This window comes from Pteropus alecto, unplaced genomic scaffold (assembly GCF_000325575.1).
Source record: "Pteropus alecto unplaced genomic scaffold, ASM32557v1 scaffold25, whole genome shotgun sequence".
NCBI classification, from domain to species: domain Eukaryota; kingdom Metazoa; phylum Chordata; class Mammalia; order Chiroptera; family Pteropodidae; genus Pteropus; species Pteropus alecto.
The window spans coordinates 7,966,936-7,985,109 of NW_006441955.1; the positions used below are offsets into that span (position 1 = coordinate 7,966,936).

The 18,174-nt window shown below is 39.8% G+C and overlaps 1 pseudogene; it reads right to left on the minus strand.

Annotated features, from left to right (window-relative positions):
- Positions 1-4,771: 4,771 nt before the first annotated feature.
- Positions 4,772-4,890, minus strand: LOC112485836 (annotated as a pseudogene).
- Between the last annotated feature and the right edge of the window lie 13,284 nt (positions 4,891-18,174).

Genomic DNA, 18,174 nt, shown 5'->3' on the forward strand with positions numbered 1-18,174 from the left:
ATAAAATGTGACAGTGGGAAGAGATGGTTTCTAGAGACTGATGCTCCCCTCGCCTATTTCTCTGTTGTCATATAAGTTGATATATATTGAGCACAGACTGCCGAGCATTCCCATTGGCCAGATCCTGAGCCAAGCTGCAGAAATGCAGAGGTATATTCCCTGTCCTCAAGGAGTTCTTGGAAAACTGTAGCTGAAGACTAGGGGAGAAAACCCCACAGTAAGCATGAAATTATATAAACATTTTCAAGAGTCCAGAAGTCATGTAAAAGAAGAGGGAAATGGTCATGTCAAGGTCCAGCGATGATGTGGTCACGGGGGAAACCCAAGAAGTACTTTAGTTCTCCTTGTCTGACTAAAAAACAAGCCAAAATAATTATTAAAGGAAGTAGAAGTAAACCAGTTAGGGCAAACTGTTTCTGGGCACTACAGTTTCTGAAGAGAATCTAGTGCATATCAACCACTAAATTTATTCAGTCCTCGAGGTCCTGTGTTATTAAGCCTGGTGGGGGAAAAAAAAAAATCGCGTGACACTGAAAAAAAAAAAGAACGAAAGAAAATGAAAGGAGAGGAGAAAAGGAGGAGGAAGAAAGGAAGGAAATTACCTTTGGCTTAGACTTCTATGAACTAAGTCCCATACCAGGTTCCTCTATTTATTAATTCTATGAGTGAAAGAAAAGGAAGGGAGGGAAGGAAGGTGGACAGGTAGGGGAGGGGAGAAGGAAAAGGAGGGGAGGAAATGGGGGATGGGAGGGGAAGAAAGAGAAAGAAGATGAAGAGGTGAGGAGGATGGGAGGGAGGAAGTTCAGAAGAAGGGCGGAAGAAAGAAAGAAACCTGTGAGATAAATATTATCTTCTTTTTAAACACGAGGAAACTAAAGCCAAGAGATGACATGCCTTGCCCAAGGCATCTCAGTAATAAGAAACAGAACCAAAATTGAAAGCCAGCTATGTCTGACTCCAAAGATCGTACTCCTTTCAGAAGATCATGATTCCCAGAGCACAGTCTACTTTATCCCCAATGACAGCATAAGTGGTAAGGTATAGTCTGAAGAACCAGAACACCACGGGAATAGGACTATAAAGAACAGAGACCAGAGCCCCTCCAGGGTCCCAGTGAATTCTACCACTCCTGTGATTATCTACACAAGATTAACTTCTTCCTTTACTACTGACTGAATTCACCCTGGGCAAAGTCACTAACCTCCCTAGGCCCCCAGTTGCCTTATCTATAGAATGGGCCCATAATATCTTCATCATGTGATGAAGGAAATTGGATTAGCAAAACTCATGAGCTCCCTTCCAGCTTGAAGTCCTTAGATTCTAATCACTTAGAAGAATTTCATACCCAAAAAGGACTGTAGAAATTAGTGTTTCTTAAACTTCCGAAACAGCTTCTCAAATTTTCTTTTATATAATGGTAGAAGTTTTAATCGCTCACAAGACTGCCCAGCTATAGAGATTTCTTGGCCTCCCTTGCAGGTAGGAGTAGCCATATGACCAAATTATGGGTAGTAGTATGCGAAAATAAGTGAAGGCAAAGTGTACAACATTTTGCCTTTAAAAGGAAATGGTAGGCTCTCCTCTTTCCTCTTTTTCTCCTTCCTGGTGGATGGAATGCAAACTTGATGGCAGGAACTGGGGCTGCCATCTTGGATTACAAAATTGAAGGCACATGTTGAAAACTACAGAGCAACATGATAGAAAGAGCTGGGGTCCTGATGCTTGTGGAGTCATCATTCCAGCCCTGGACCACCTACCTGGATTTTATATGTGAAAGATAAATAAATTCCTATCTTGTTTATACCACTGCCTTCTAACAAATATAGCCCTTTAAAAAAAATTTAAAGATTTCCCAATTTTGGAAATACACTGCATGGAAAGTGAAATGGGAAATATTTTAAATGTTTTTATGGTGGTACCACAGTCATAAATACAAATTCAAATGGGGCTACTGAAATTTCATGTCTATAAAAGAAAATTGGGGAGAGAGGAGGGAAGAGAATCTAGATAATCTAGATTATGTTATACTGAATGGACAGAGTATTAGATAATCATTTCAATGTAAACATAAAATTATAAAAATTATCACAGAACTTTTCAATTACCCTCATCCCTACCCTGAGCCCAGGGAACAGAGGTGCTCAATTAGACATAAAAAAAAGCTAATCCAGTCGTTTCAAACTAAATTCACTATGATTCTAGGGCTATTTAGTGGCAAAAATCCTGAGAGGATGAGGCAGGACAAGGTGGAGCTGAAATAAGCAGAACTCCAGACCCTAACCTCTGCCTCAGCCCTAACGCCACTGATTTATCTGGTTTATATACCAGGGTTCTATAGAAGAATTTAAAAAGCCCTGTTGTTCAAGTTTGAATAAGTCCAACTTCCTGGCTAATAGAGGAAGAAACTAGTCCAGAAAGAGGAAGTGACTTGCCCACAGCCACACAGTGAGGAAGAGGCCAAGTTTCCGTTCCTAGGAGCCAGTCTCTCTCACCTGAATCACCTGCTGTTCAGGCCACACAGCTTCAAACCTGGGGACAACCTGACAAGGCTTCCTGGAGCCCCTCAGTCCACTCTTACTCCACAGTCAGAGCTTCCCTTTTGTTCATGATTTCAGATGACGCATGACTTTAGAAGACTCTCTTGTCTTCATTGGTATTTCAATCAGAAGAGAAAAGCCTTTGAACACAATAGGTACCATAGCCAAAGGATGAGCTGGTGAATTCTTATGCAGGTCTCAGGAAGTCACAGGCCATCCAGCCTGCTCAGCTAACCCAGAGAGAAATGATCAGGATGGGCAGGGCAAAGGCAAGTGTCATAGCTCCTGTATCATCATGATCATGACCAAAGGTCCCTTCTTCCCAAAAGGTAGGATCCAGTAGTGCCTGGTGTCAGGAATAGGCCCCCAAATTCTCAAGCACTATGTGGGTCACTCAAGTGAAAATTAAGAGTGATTATTCATAGGAATGATCCAGAAGTTCCAAGTTCTTCAAGGCATTTCATACACATTACATCATTTTGGGGCTCACACAATGCTAGAGAGAAGGTGGGACAGAAATCAGTATTCTCTTATGATACTCTAACAGATACTAGAAGCCATCAGGATCTCACTAGAATGTAACTTCCTTGAGAACGGGATTATGCCAGTTTTGCTCGCTACAATTTCCCTTGTTTTTATAACACTAAACTTGGAATGTGCTTACTAAATATTTGCTTAATGAGTGAATAATAAATGACCTCTGCCAATCTTCCCAATCACATCTGTCTTCAATTTCCCCAGTACACCACTGATTTTAGTCTCACTGAACCATGTGCAAGTCCCCACATGAAGGAAGCTCTTTGCCAAGCCTGCAGGTTTTGTATACTCTCATTCCCCAGCCTGAAATAGACTCTTCCACTTTTGCCTTCCACTGGACCTGTACATCTCAACTCTGACATTCAGGGCTGCTGTGTCCAGACACGCAGGTTGTTCACCTGGCAAGAGTGACCAGCCCAGGGGGCAACAAGGGGCACGGATGTCTGTGTGGGCTCTACTTGCCAGCTGTGAATCCTGTTTTTTATAGACCTGCATTTGCCTAGAAAAAGGAGTGTCTTTTTCAAATTCTCACAAAGATTCCAAAAAGGCTAACTTTAATCCTATAGATATCAGTTCCTCCAGAGGGCCTTTGTCCATACCCCAGAGTAATTTAGAATCATAATTTCAGTCCTTGTCTATTTCCCCCTCAAGGCTGTGAGTTCTTCCACTGCACGGGATGTCTCGTCAGAAGTTGCCTTACCCATTAAGACTGAGTCAGGCCCACAATAAGAGTTCAAGAAATGTTTATAGAATAAATGAATGAATGAATGAATGATGACTGAGTCTTAGCGAGGTGAATTGCCTTTTTCGGGGTCATATAGCCAATAATTGGCAGAAGTGGCTTAAGCCCCCCAGTCCAGAGATTCCTTCCAAATATCCCTTCTGGAAGCCAAGCCCTCAGGGACACCTAGTTAGCGGTGAAGACAAGCCAGATGAACTTAATTAATTTTGAGCACTCTCATGCATCTTATTCACTCGGTCAGTGAGGGTTACTGGCAAACAGAAATATTTGGGGAGACTCATTTTTCCACCCCCAATTCATAATTCTGTCTACTCGTCACTCTTCACCCAGATTTAAGAGGTGCTAAGTAAGCTCAAGCAGGCCCCAGGCCTCCAGTGCCGCTGTCCTGACCGGGCTGTGCCCCTTCGATTCGTATTCTGCAAACCTAAACCAAAGCTGCTTTACCAAGTGGCTTCTCTAAAGGTCCCAGAGCTAAAAGCATCTCACATTTTGGTCTTTTGGAAAAATGTGATCCAGAGCCCCTGAGGACATGCTGCATAGGAAAAAGTGAGGAGGAATGCAGAAAATCACCACGTTGGCAGCCAGGAGACTCAGGTCCCTGTCCAGTTTGGGCAAGTCATTCCTCTTTGGAAAAGTGAGATTTGATAATGCAACAGGACCAAGGCTAGAGCTACTTTGCCTGCAGACACCAACATTACCAAGGCAAAGCTGTCTGAAAGGTTTGAAAGACTATCAAGAAAAGGAGGGCTGTGATTGCTTCTCAGGTGCTCTTAAGTAAATTACGTCTCCCAAGGTGAGGGCTGTGCTCCATCAAGAGAATCCAGATATGGTCTTCAGTTCTGGCTCTACCATTTTATTTTTATTATTTTTATTATTTAGGCAAGGCAACCCCTGGTTGATCTCACAGATTGCAAGGACCCTGTCAGTTTATAATCCTTTATTTTTTTATTTTTTACGCCTACAGCACTTGGTCTTCCTAGGTGGTCTCCCATCCAAGTACTAACCAGGCCTGACCCTGCTTAGCTTCTGGGATCATATGGGATCGGGTTTGTTCAGGGTGGCATGGCCGTAGACCTGGCTCTACCACTTTATAACTCTGTGACCCTGGGCAAGTCACTGAACATCTCTGAGTCTGTTTCCCCATTTAATAAAGGGGATAAAACTTTCTACATTGAAAGGGTTTTACTGGCTACACCCTTCTTTCCTTATTTACTTATCGTTACTGGAGCAGGGTAGGAAAGGACAAGGGCTCTAGGCAGCCACTTGCCGTGTGATCTTGGGTAAATTATGTCTCTCAAGCTCGATTTCTTCCCTTGTAAAACACTCTCTACCTCATGGAGTTGTCACAGTAAGTAAAAGAAACAAAAGTATATAAAGTACCTGTTTAGTAAATGTCCAACGAATGTGAACTACACTTACATTATGTATGACTACTAAGACAGACCAGCGATTACAGGGTAGAGCACCTGGGTTCCAGGCCCAGTTTTGTCACTCTTGTTTTGTGACCTGAAATAATTACTTACCCTCTCTGGTCCTCCATTTATTTCCTCAGTAAAATAAAGGCATGGGGGCTCCCTGCGGGCCTTCCAGTTCTTACATTCTGTGGGTACCAGAATTTCTGCCCCTTGGGACCTTTTGCTCCCTGGGCCTGAACTATCCACCTCTGCCTGTAGAACTCCCTGCTCATCCTGTATGGCCAGGTTAAATTTAACTTCCTATAGGGATACCTCCCTGAATAGCACAGAAAGAAGCAAACAAAAATAAATGGGCATTTTTCCCTTGCCTTTACAGCCCTGACTACTTTACTTATCATTAAGTTTCTCTTTCTCTTCTCACCTAGCAGACTGGGTATCCCTGGAGGGCATGGCTGGGGTGGTGTAAATGAAACTGCTGGGCCTTGGAAGGCTGCTAGGGGCCAAATCAAATCATGTCCCTACTAGCTAGATGATGTAAGGTAAGTCACTTTGGCTCTCTAAGCTTCAATTGCCTTACCTAAATTAATAATAATGATGATGATTAATAATAATAATAATAATAAAGACATATCTACGTCATAGGGTTGCAGAAATAGCCAACTGCTGGGACGTGAGAATTAGAGGCAGTCACTCAAAAGGACTGGAAGTTGCCTTTCTCGGCGGAAACGTCCCCAGGGGTGGCACAAAGGAAGCATGAAATAAAAGTGTCGGTGGACCGCACGCTGTGCATTGAGCTGCTTGGAAATCCAAATCCTCCAGCCGCCATGCCTCCTCCACGGACAAACTACTGTCACAAAGGGTTAATGTTCAACCACTCCTCTGATCCCGTTCCTTTCAAAACTCGGACGGGATAGAAGCCCTGGGCTGCTCCCATTGGGCCCGTGCCTGTCCCGCCCACCCATGCGAGTAGGTCTTCGTTGGGGGAGGGGCGCAAACAAAACCCCACAGCTCTCCCCGACAAACGGACTGCTACCAAAGCACGCAGCACTTGCGTTCTAAAACGTCTGGGCTGAGAATGAAAATATGGGGATTAGGTCCAGGTCGGCCCGCGGAACTCAGAAACCCACCGCCCTCCCTTGCAGCCAGGTCCCCGGGACCGCCATCGCACAGCCACGGAACACCTGAGCCGGGACGGAGGGGTCTGGAGGAGCTCCCGCCCGGAGGAGCTCCCGCCCGGAGGAAGGACCGAGGCGGAGTCACCTCCGGGTTCCCTTACCCGGGCCCCCGGGAGTCAGGCCCCGCCCACGCACGCGGGGCTTCCAGTCCGCGCTTCCTTCTCTCTCCTGCCACCTGAATGGACAGCCAGGAGCAGCAGAGGCGGGAGGAAAGCCCCAGACCAAAACAACTGGAACTGCAACTTCTCCGGAAAGCGACTAAGCGGGCCAAGCGGACTGCAGAGTGCTACTGAAAGAAACACCAACTAATATCCTCCGAAAAGTAAGAAGACAGTCCACCCGTGAAAACGACGGCAGAGGCTGTTAAGGAAAAGTAGAATTGGAGAGTCAGAAAGAGCTCTCGGGGAAATGTCCTGGTGTGGGCCTCTTTGGATTCCTGATTTGGGGGATTCTCTGAGCTTCCTGTGTTGTATGTCTATTTTCTTCACATAGTTAGGGAAGTTTTCCATCATTATTTCTTCAAATAGCTCTTCAACATCTTGTTTTCCTTCTGCGACCCCTACGACATGGATATTTTTACCTTTAATAGTGTCCCTTAGGCTCCTTAAATTATTATTATAGTCTTGGCTTCTTTTTTCTTGTCATTCTGATTAATTGTCCTTGGCTCCCCATCCTCTATGTGGGAATTTTAAAAGAAAAATCAATACTCCAAACGCAGCAATTTCTCAACCCACGAGGATTTAATAATCCATTGATCTCATCCCCCATTCCCATAGTGTCCCCTCTTTCCTTCCACGGCTTCAAATCCAAGCTCCATCAAAGTTAATTACGCTGTCTCAACTCTCTTCCTACTCTCATCTGCCCATCCGTGTACGCACCTGTCAACCCCCAAGCTGGTTAAATCCAGCTCTCTTTTTCACCCTTAACCTGTGCCTGCCCAGAAACGCACACCATTTTGCTAGTCTCAATAAATTCCTGACACTAATCCCTACACCTACTACATTTCCCGAGCAGGTTCTCTCCCACTCCTCTAAACGTCTATTTTACATCTTCTCTCTTGTCACCCTCAGTACTTCCTTGCTTGGATTTTAGTGAGGAAATAGACACAATCAGACCAGAACTTCCTCGTGCCCTGGACCGCAGCATCTATATCCGCTTTGCGCTAGGCCCATTCTCTCGGCCCACCCTCTTGAGAATTGCAGAGTCCCTCTGTCTTGCCCTGCACAGGCCTCATCTTTAACAGTACTGCATGGCTACGCCCTTCACCACCACAGCAACCCTACCTTCTCGCCTGCACTATCACCTTTTCCCCTCTGGTCTAAATCATTGTCCTCAGCACACAATCTGTGGTTTCTCCCATCGTTAAAACAAGAGCAAACCAAAACCAAACCCAAAACAAAAATTTCTTTTGGTTCCATATCTTCCTCTAGCTACCTACCAGTTTCTCAGCACTCCACTACAGTACAACTCATCAAGAAAGGTCTGTGCCAGTGTTTTTCAGATTTGTTTGGTTCACCTAACCGCAAAAGAATTTTGAAAAACTATGTACTCTAACACACATTTTAATGCTGACATCTAAAATTGTTCGTTTTAAATTTAAAGAGTTGCAAAGAAGATAATTTATGGCAATTTGTAAGTATTGAAATTTTGAAATAAAAGAACTGTCGCTCTTTTAAATATATCTAGTTGATTTTAAATATAGCATTCTGATGCTTACATTTACTTAAAAAATATGAAAGAGCTCTTCGAAACAATCAGAAATTTTACATAGTTCTTTTTATTTCTTGAACTCATATTTTCATTTCATTTACCTCCCCCCCCGAATATTAACCTAAGGTAGATTACATAATTTTAAGTTTTTATTGATGATCGTATATTGCTAACAAAAATATATGCATAAATAGAATGTAAAACATTCGTTTGCTATAATCATATAGTTCTAAGTATTATGAATTCTGTCTGAACTATTATTATAATTAGCCATAATACACAATTGATCAAAATAATAAATATATTATGGATTTTCAAAAATAATTTTTAAACATATAAAGTAAAATTTTATAGGGATCTCACCTCATCATGAGATATATGAGGATTTTCTTTAATTCATGTATCCATTGGTATATAATATTTATTGCTTGAGTGACATAGGGTTAGCATGGTTAGCATCAATTCTATTTCGATTTTTCATATTTATAGATGTAAACACCGAGAGACCTTATTCTCAAAAATAAGTACATGGGGAAAGTTTTGTTATAGGAATGTGACTCATTCTTTGAACTTCTAAATTATATTTTGAAAACTATGTAGTGAATTATCATCAAACATTATTTTAAAAAATATATTACCTGATTACTAATAAATCAGGAGCTCATTAGAGGGCAAACTAATTGTGAAGTGCCTCTTAGACATTCAAGCAGGGATGTCGAGGGACTGCACCTTCTGTCTCCTATGGTGCCCCAGGGAAGGATCAGGATGTGAGAGGTGGCTGCAGAGGCTGACTCTGACCCTGACCCTGACCCTGACCACCAGTGGAATGGGAAGAGTGCTGCACTGTAGTCAAAAGACTTGGGTTCTAATTACAGAAATAGCCCTGCTGGCAGTGCGACCTTGTACAGTTATAAAACTTCCCTGGGCCTCAGTGTCTGCTTCTCCTTTCATGCTGGTCCACAGAATGTGAAGGCAGAGGAACTCTGACTCAGAAATCAGACTTTTTGAGTTCTTAGGAGATCAAAATAATACAGACCCAAGTGCAGTTGAATTACCAGTCATATACTAGGAATTTTATTTTATCTTTTTAACTTTAAAATGTAGTAAAATACACAAAACATTAAGTTTATCATCTTAACCATTCTTAAGTGTACAATTCATCAAGTGTTAAGTATATTCACATTGTTGTGCAACCAATTGCCAGAACTTTGTCATCTTGCAAAACTGAAACCTATACCCATTAAATAACAAGTTTGCATTCTCTCCTCTCCATAGCCCCTGGCAACCACCATTCTGCTTTCTGTTTCTGTTACTTTGACTACTCTAGATTCCTCATATAAGTGAAATTATACAGTATTTGCCTTTTTGTGACTAGCATATTTCATTTAGCATAATGTCCTCAAGGTTCATCCATGTTGTAGCATGTTTCAGAATTCCCTTTGTGTTAAGGCTGAGTAATATTCTGTTGGAGGTATATACCAACTCTGAATTTTATTTCACAGTCAGATGAAATTTTCGTTGATTCTAAAACTGTTTATTGAGCACCTACTATGGTGTGTATATCTATATCTCTATACAATGTGTGCCAAACAGATATAGAGTTCACAGTCAAGTATAGATTTAAAGTGGACCCACTCTCCTGTTCCATCTTTTCATCTATCAATCGAGCCTCTAGGTCAGAATATCAAGTTGGCATCACAATCCCAATATTTCAGTTTGGAGACTGAAACTACCTAGTTCCATCCTCCATGCATATAGCACATCTCCATATCCTTCCTCACACCCACCCAAACTTCTGCCCCACCTTTATTCACTTATAATAGCTGCATAGGTGTCTGCACCTCTCGTGAGATTGTAAACCTGTTTCCAAATAAAAAGCAAATAAGATTTAATTCCGTATCCTCAGCACTTTAACAAGATGCTTGGAACATAGAAATGTTCAATAATTGTTTTTAATGTTTACTCCTAAAACTGGACAATTTTTTATTTGTTCAAAATTGTTCAAAAAATTCAAAATTCTAATTAAAAAATTATTACTTGCCTACTATGTGCCAGGCTTCGTTCTAAGAAATGGGACTGTTAAAAAGAACAAGGCAAGCTTTATCAGTACTCTCAGGACACATTCTAGTAAGGATGTGGGAAAATCAAAAATTAGTAAAATATCAGACAGTGATTAGAATAGGGTGCCAAAGTAGCAAGGGCCTGGGTTTATAGTAATTTTTACTGGAGGGTTGGGGAAGTCCTCTCTGCAGAAGTGTTAGTTGAGTAGCAATCTGAAAGACAAGAAGGATCCAGGCAAGAGGAAGATCATAAGGAAGGTCCTTCAAGGCAGAGGATCAGAGAGTGCAGAGGGCCTGAAGCAGGAAGTTACACTGATCCAGGTTAAAGTCAGACTATACCTATTATACAGCTAAGACGACCAAATCTAAGAGAGAAGCAGTGATTTGTCTACCTCTTACTGAAGTGGTAGCTAGATTGGGAGTTGACTACAGTCAGAAAGTAATCATATTTAAAAGGTTTGCAGACATTTATCAAAGCAATTTAATCCTCTAAGCTATAGAAAAGAAATAGCCTGACTGAACTTGATCCAAAATAAGCCCGCTCTTATTCTACGCTCCCCCACTGGGCCATCTATCTCATCCATTTCTTGCAGCTTTTTTCACCTTCACCATGTCCAGGTGGTTGACTCCTTAAAGTCTATCTTCAGCCCAGATGTCTATTCTATGCTAGAGATTCTAGCCCCCAACTGAAATGCAAGCTCTACTTTGTTTTGTACACTGCTGTTACATCCAAACCCAAAGCTTTGTCTGGCACATAGTAAAAATTGAATAAATATTGAATGAATGAATGAATGAATGAATGAACTTCAGATCTCTTTATTCAACTATTTACTGGACATATTTACCAAAACCTCCCACAAACACCTGAAGTTCAATACATCCAAAACAGAACTCATTTCTACTACACTCTCCTCCAAATTTCCTTTCTCTGTTTTCTCTCTTTCTGAGATCAGTACGAACAGGTCAGAAACCTGGACATTATGTTCGATTTCTTTTCTCTGTTTTCACTCATCTCTAAAAGGCCATGAAGTCTTCCCAGTCCTAACTCCATATTTCTAGAATTTATCTCTGCATCTACATCCCTTTCAAGTATGCCTTGGCTAAAAAATCTTATCACTTTTCTCTTAGATTATTATAATAAATCAATTGTCTCATTTCTTTCTGTCTGCCCTATATAAACTACTATTCTGTGCAATGCCTCTATTCTGTGCAATGCCTATAATTTTAAAATATTTTAAAATTGTAAAATCCACATATTCATTCTAAAGATATGGAAAGTACAGAAAAACTTCAAAAAGAGAACAGAAATCACTAATAATCCCTCTATCTAGAGATAATTATAGTGTTTTCTTTGTTTTGGTACAATTCCTTCCAATAGTTTTGTTGTGCATTTATTTATTTGTTTGTTTTAAACCAAAATCAGAATCTATACTTAAGTTTTGAATTCTTCTTTTTGGGCTGACTTTTTATTATGAATGCCTTCCTTTACTTTAAATATTGTTGAATACATTTGAATGCTTTCAAATATTCCATCTGTTGGATATATCATAATTTATTTAATCATTTTCAGATTATATATCATTTAGAATGTTTCCAAATTTTTTATTATAAAACAGCCTCAATTGTACATTCTGTACCTAACTTTATGTCTTTATCCCTGATTATTTTTTCATGATAAATTCCTAGAAGTAAAATTATTAGATCAAATTATATGAACATGCTTAAGGCTCTTGATACTTTTGTCAAGTTGCCTCAGAGTAACTTTTAAAGAATGCACTTCTTATCATGTTATTCTCAGCTCATTAAATATGTCAGACATTTGGACATGGTTGTGTTCTTTGCCTAGAAAACCATGATCCCTTTTCTTTATCTAGCCAACTCTTATTTGTTGCTTCAAAATTTAGTATTAAGCATCATATATAAGATGTAATAAAATATTTACTGTTTAAATACTTGCAGTGAGTCAGACTCCACGCTAAAATCTTATTTCATTTAATCGTCACAACCATTTTGCATAGGTACACTATTTTCAGTATCTAACTGAAGAAATAGAGGCTCAGTGAGTAGCTTATGCAGTTAAGTGGCAGAGTAAAGATTTAAACCCAGTCTATCTGACTCTAAGCCCATGTTCTTTATCAGTGTATGTATGTTCACTGATCTGTCATTTAGAGTGCTCTTCTCTGGGTTTCCATGATATCCTGGGCTTACTATTGTCTTTCTGTTTGTCCATATACCAATCTCTCTTGTTAGACTGTAAATTTCTTGAGGTTAAGAACTATGTCTAATTCACGGTGTAGGAGCCCAGTGAATATTCATTAAATAAATGAGGATTGAATAAACAAACACCGGTTGTATTCTTATAACTCTGACCTCGGTCTTCCTTAATTTCCTTTGCTGTCACTGATGATGACTTTATGAGCTTGTCACCTTGGGGGATCATCGCTCATTTCCTCTGATGTCTTGATTCATGCTGGGGTCCTCCAACTGAGCAGTGGTGACATCATAGTCATGGAACTCCTCTGCCAATAAAGGTGGACCCCCAGATAGCAGCGCATGACTCAAGCAGAGAGAGAAAGATGTTGAGAGGGAGCACCGGTAGAAAGTTTCTGTTTGCCTACACATGCCAGAGCAATGAGAGAAAAGAAAACACCAACATAGAAGGCAGAGGCCTAATGGGAAAGAGGCCTCTGGATGAAGCAGGCACTGGCCTCAACGGATTATAAAGAAAATGAAAAGTGAAAACTTGATACATAAGCTTCAGTTGGAATTAAAGAGATAGGGTCCACAGGAACCATTGTCCACCAAGGCTGTCCCATTGATGTCAAAACTCATTCCACCCGCTCCTCCCCATACCTCAAACCCAAGAGCAGTGTGCTTTTTAGTTAGGTATAGTGGATCCTCCCCCATCCCCCGCCCCATCCCATAACAGGCACCTTTCATAGGGAGAGTTTTCGAGAGCTACTTGGACCACATATTCCACAGTTTGGTCACCAAAGTGGTAATTATCCTTTATTTCTCCTCTCCACTGTCACCGCAAACATCACAGCATCTCCACAAATGCCGCCTAAGGGTTTGTGTCACCCACTTAGAAGCAGCAGCGTGAATGTGCACATACATGCATATACTTGGACATAGACAAACTTGCATGTATATCCAGAGATACACAATCATGTATTTGCAAGTACATATACATACTTGCACATATAATTACACACACATACACACACATACACTTTTATAATTATAAATTAAAGGATACACTTTCTAGACATCTATTCAATCAAAAACATTTATTGAGTACCTACTCTGTGCTGGCCACTGTGTTTCATCTTAAGGGCAGAAATGAAGGTTAAGATATCGTCATTGCCCTCAAGGAGTTCACAGTCAATAGCTGAGATAGATATCTGGTTAATCCAAGAGCAAGAAGACAGTGAAAGGCCAAAAATGCCATCCAACCCAATCTCTGGGCTAAGAATTTTCCTAGTGAAGGTGGAGGCAGATCAGATCCTTGCGGATGACTAGGAAGAAGTAGCTACATATGTTAAAGTGAACTGGTATGAATTTGAGAGAATTGCAAGCTTCAGCATGGCTAGATTTTAGGGGATAAGGAGAACAGTAGGTGCATCAAAAGAAATAGGAGTAGAGAGATAGGCAAGTCCCAGATTATGAAAGGAATCCCATGCTGAAATTCCAAATCTAGTAACATGGCCTACTTAACTAATGTAGAACTACCTCTCCCAGAAAAATCGCATCCAAATACTGGATAAAATATAGCAGCTCCCTCCATTGAATGGTATAACAGTTCTCTTTCCTTCTTAATATATGGACCAGATCAAAAGAAGTTCCATATATCAGAAACGAAAGGAGAGTATAAAACCAAGGTAATACTTTCAGGCTAAAGTTGAAGTTGAAGAGGTATATAAAAGGCAAATCACGTGGTCTTATATATCTATCTAAGAAGTCTGAATTATTTTCTGAAATCTTTCTTTAGAGAGTTTAAAAAGAATTGCCATGGTTAGATTTGCTTTGCCCAGGGCCCATAAAGTGCCTGGGACTCTTTCTCAGCAAAAGCAAACGTAAAACTGCTTTTTAGAGACCAAGGCGCATGGAACCCCCACAGAAAAATACAAGCCCTGCTGCCGATAAGCTCACAATAATAAATTAACAGCCACTCACGTCCAACTTACTTAGTATCCAAAACGAAAATTAAAACCTAAAGGAATTTTACTTATTCTTACTTGCCAGATTATTAAAATTTAAAAGTCTGACCATACCAGTTGTTAAGAACGGAAATCAATTTGAAATCTCGTGTGATAAGTAATAGTATAAATTTGATACAACAACTTCTGAGAACATTTTAGTTATAATGTCTATTAAAGTTGAGATGTATATATTCTGTTCAACAGCAATTTCATTTTTTATGTATATTGGGACTAAAACTCTCACTTATCTGGACAAGGAAAAAGATGTAAGAGTGTCCATTGTTGCATTGCTGGTAATAGTGAAAAACTAGAAAGAACTTTAATGTCCATCAGTTTTATAATGGGTTAATAAGGTATGGTTTACCCATACAATGATGTTAAGGATGGTTAAAATGAACATTCTAGATCTATGTATCATCATGTATAAATTGCAAAAACACAATGCTGAATGGTGAGAGCAGATTATAAAAATGCATACTACTTTGATAATATTTACATATATACATATTTTAAATTCATAAAACAATTCTATATATAGCTTGCAGATGCATTCATATGTTGGGTCAAGTAAGAAAACCTCATTTGAAAGCATACACACCAACATTCAGGATAACAGTGACACGGGGGAGGGACTTGTGTAGAATGGAGAGACTGGACTTAAACTGTATCTTAACAATATTTGATCTGGAACAAACAAGGCAAAATGCTAATCTGTTACGTCTGAGGGGTAGGTACATGGTTCTCATGTTATTCTATTATATTTTTTAAATAAATTTAAATTAAAAATAAAAATAAATACCATGTAAAGGATTTTATTCCCTAAGCAGATGAGTCACATTTTTAGAATCATGCTTTGGAAAACTCCCTTTGTCCTTATGTGGAGGAATTCTTATAAGAAGATAGAAGAAGGCAGGGATACCTGGTAAAGAGACTATTGCAATAGGCGAAGAAAAAATTAATGAATCCTGACATAAGTTAGTTGCCAGGGAGTAAAGAGAAGGGATGGGTTTGAAAGCTATTTAGGAGATAATTTTGCCAATATACTGTCTTCTTCTTCTAACCTGGTATTTATTTATTTATTTATTTTTTTACAAATGCCTCTCTTTTCTGCTTTTCGATTGAAGTATGACAGCAATAGACAAGTACATAAATCGTAAGTATACTGTTTCATCAGTTTTAACAAAATGACCACCACTCAATCAAGTCCTGTATTCTTCAACATGCCCCACAAAGGTAAACACAAATGTGACTCCCATCACCAAAGATGAGTTTTCCTGTTTTGAACTTTATAAAAATGAATTCACACAGTATGTATTCTTTTGTACCTGGTTTTATTCACTTGATTCTCTTTCTGTGAAATTCACTCATAGTGTTTTGCATAGCAGACATTTGTTCACATTCATTGCTATTCCTCATGTGAATATTTAATTCCGCTATTTAGTTATCCACTCAGTTGTTGATGGGAATTTGGGTTGTTTCCAGTTTGGGGTAGTTCTGCCATGAGCATTCTTGTACATACCTTTTGGTGAGATACATATATCCTTCTGTTGGGTGTATATTTAGAAATTGTAGAATTTCTATATTTGTAGAATTTGTATATTTAGAATATGTAGAATTTCTGGGTGATAGCATATATATATTATTGGCTTTAATAGATACTGTCAAAATTCTCCAAAATGGTTGTACCAATTTACATCCTTACCAGCAGTAAATGAGAGTTCCAGTTATTTCACATCTTCACCAACATTTTGTATTATCAGGTTTATTGTTTTTTTTCAAGTTAGACAAGAATGTCAATCAAAGTATATAATGATATCTCATTGTGACTTATTATTTGAATTTTCCCATGACTAATAAAGTTGAGCATGCTTTGTTTATCTTTCATTTCTATATCCTGTTACAAAATTTTAAAAAAATGGGTTCCTTTTCTTATTCATTACTATTGATGAAACTGTTTTGGCATTTTTAAAAGTTACCAAAGCCTGACTGACACTTAACATTCATCTCTCATATCTGGGGCCACCCACTCCGTGTCTTTTTTAAAGGAGCAGAGATTCCTACTATGATTGTCTGTACTCCTGTTTTTGAAAATTGCAAAGGGCTGTTAAATAATTTAATCATTGGGAGGATTCATGCAGAAGCTGGAATTTTTTTTCAGAGTTCGATGTTCTAGAAGTTTACACCAGGAAGGGAGAGGGTTCACATGAAAGTCTTTCTGATTTATTCCGTTTTTGCTCCCACGCATTTCTTATGGGTCTTTCCTCCTCTTATCACACTATCATAATTATTTATTTATTTACTCATTGATCTCTTCTAAACCTACATTTAGCAGGGCTTTTTCCATTCATTTTGTTGGTGCAGAGGAGTAATATAAACAGGCTTTGGCCCTAGGTAGATTTCAGGGAAACCAATCACAAATAGGACAGGTCTTACTGCCAAAATCTCTCTTCGTTCTCTATAGCTTTTCTTCCTCACATTCATCTTAGTTCTTAAGTACGTATTTGTGTGATTAATTGAGTTTTTGCATTCTCCTCTAGCCTATAAGCTCCTTGAAGCTGAGATCTCATCCTTTTTAGCCATTATCCTATCTCATGTGTTTACCAGTGCCTGGTACACAGGAGATAATTAATATTGCCAACTGAAATGGTTCGGATCTGAATCCCAGAGCTGCTCCATTGTATGACATGCCTCTGTCTTTCCTTAAATCCCCATGAAAAGGGATGTGTCTTCTTGAGACTAGTTTAGTCTGTCAAGTACTATTGGAAAAGTGTAAGAAAAAGTCTAGGATACTAGAAGACTTGGGGTTTGGTCTCACCGGTTCCTCCATTAACTTGTTGTGTGTCTCTCTGCCCCTGCCAGGAAGTCATTTTGCCTATCTGGGACTTTGGACTCTGGCCTCAAGGGACTCTCTAGCTTTATCCTGGAGCCCAAAGTTGTATTTCCACTTTCAGCAAAATGCTAAGAAAGTGCTGAACTAGTACAGGGGCCCGAATGGGGCTTGTCTAGCAGCAAAAAGCGGGCTGACCATGTTGGCAGGAAAGGAAGCCATGAGCTGCATGAGTGTATTCCCAGGTCCTGAAACCAAAAGGAGTTTGCTGGCTTGACTTTGAAATTGCTTGGGACCGATGACTCCTTTGTCTTCCATTTTCCCTTTTGAACAAGAATGTCTGTGAGTATTATTCTATAACTATCCTATCACTGAATTTTAGGAGCAGATAACTTATTTCTTGAGTTTCATAAGCTTACATATGGAGAGCAAATGTGGATTAAACCCAGAACCTCATCCTTACCTGATTTAGATAATGTAGTTTGGATAATGAGATTTGAGACTTTTGAGTTGATGTTGTAACATGTTGAGATTTGGGGGGATGTTGGGATCTGGTGAATGAATGTATTTTTCATGTGGGATGGATGTGAACCTTTGGGGACCAGAGGGTGAACTGGCAAAATAATGGCTTCCTCAAAGATGTCCATGTCCGAATATCTGGTATCTGCTAATACGTTATGTGACATGGCAAAGGAGAATTAAGGTGGCAGATGTAACTTGGGCTGCTAATCAGCTGACCTTTACATAGGTAGATCATCTTGGATTATATAAGTGGGCCCAGAAGAGAACCAAGAGATGGCAGAGTGAGAAGGACGAGTCTAGTGTTGCTTGGCTTTAAAGATAAAAGAAATGGGCCAGAAACCGAGGAAGGCAGGTGACCTCTAGAAGCTGGACAAGGCCAGGAGACAGCTTCTCCCCTAGAGCCTCTGGAACTGTAAGATAATAAGTTTGTATTGTTTTAACCCACCA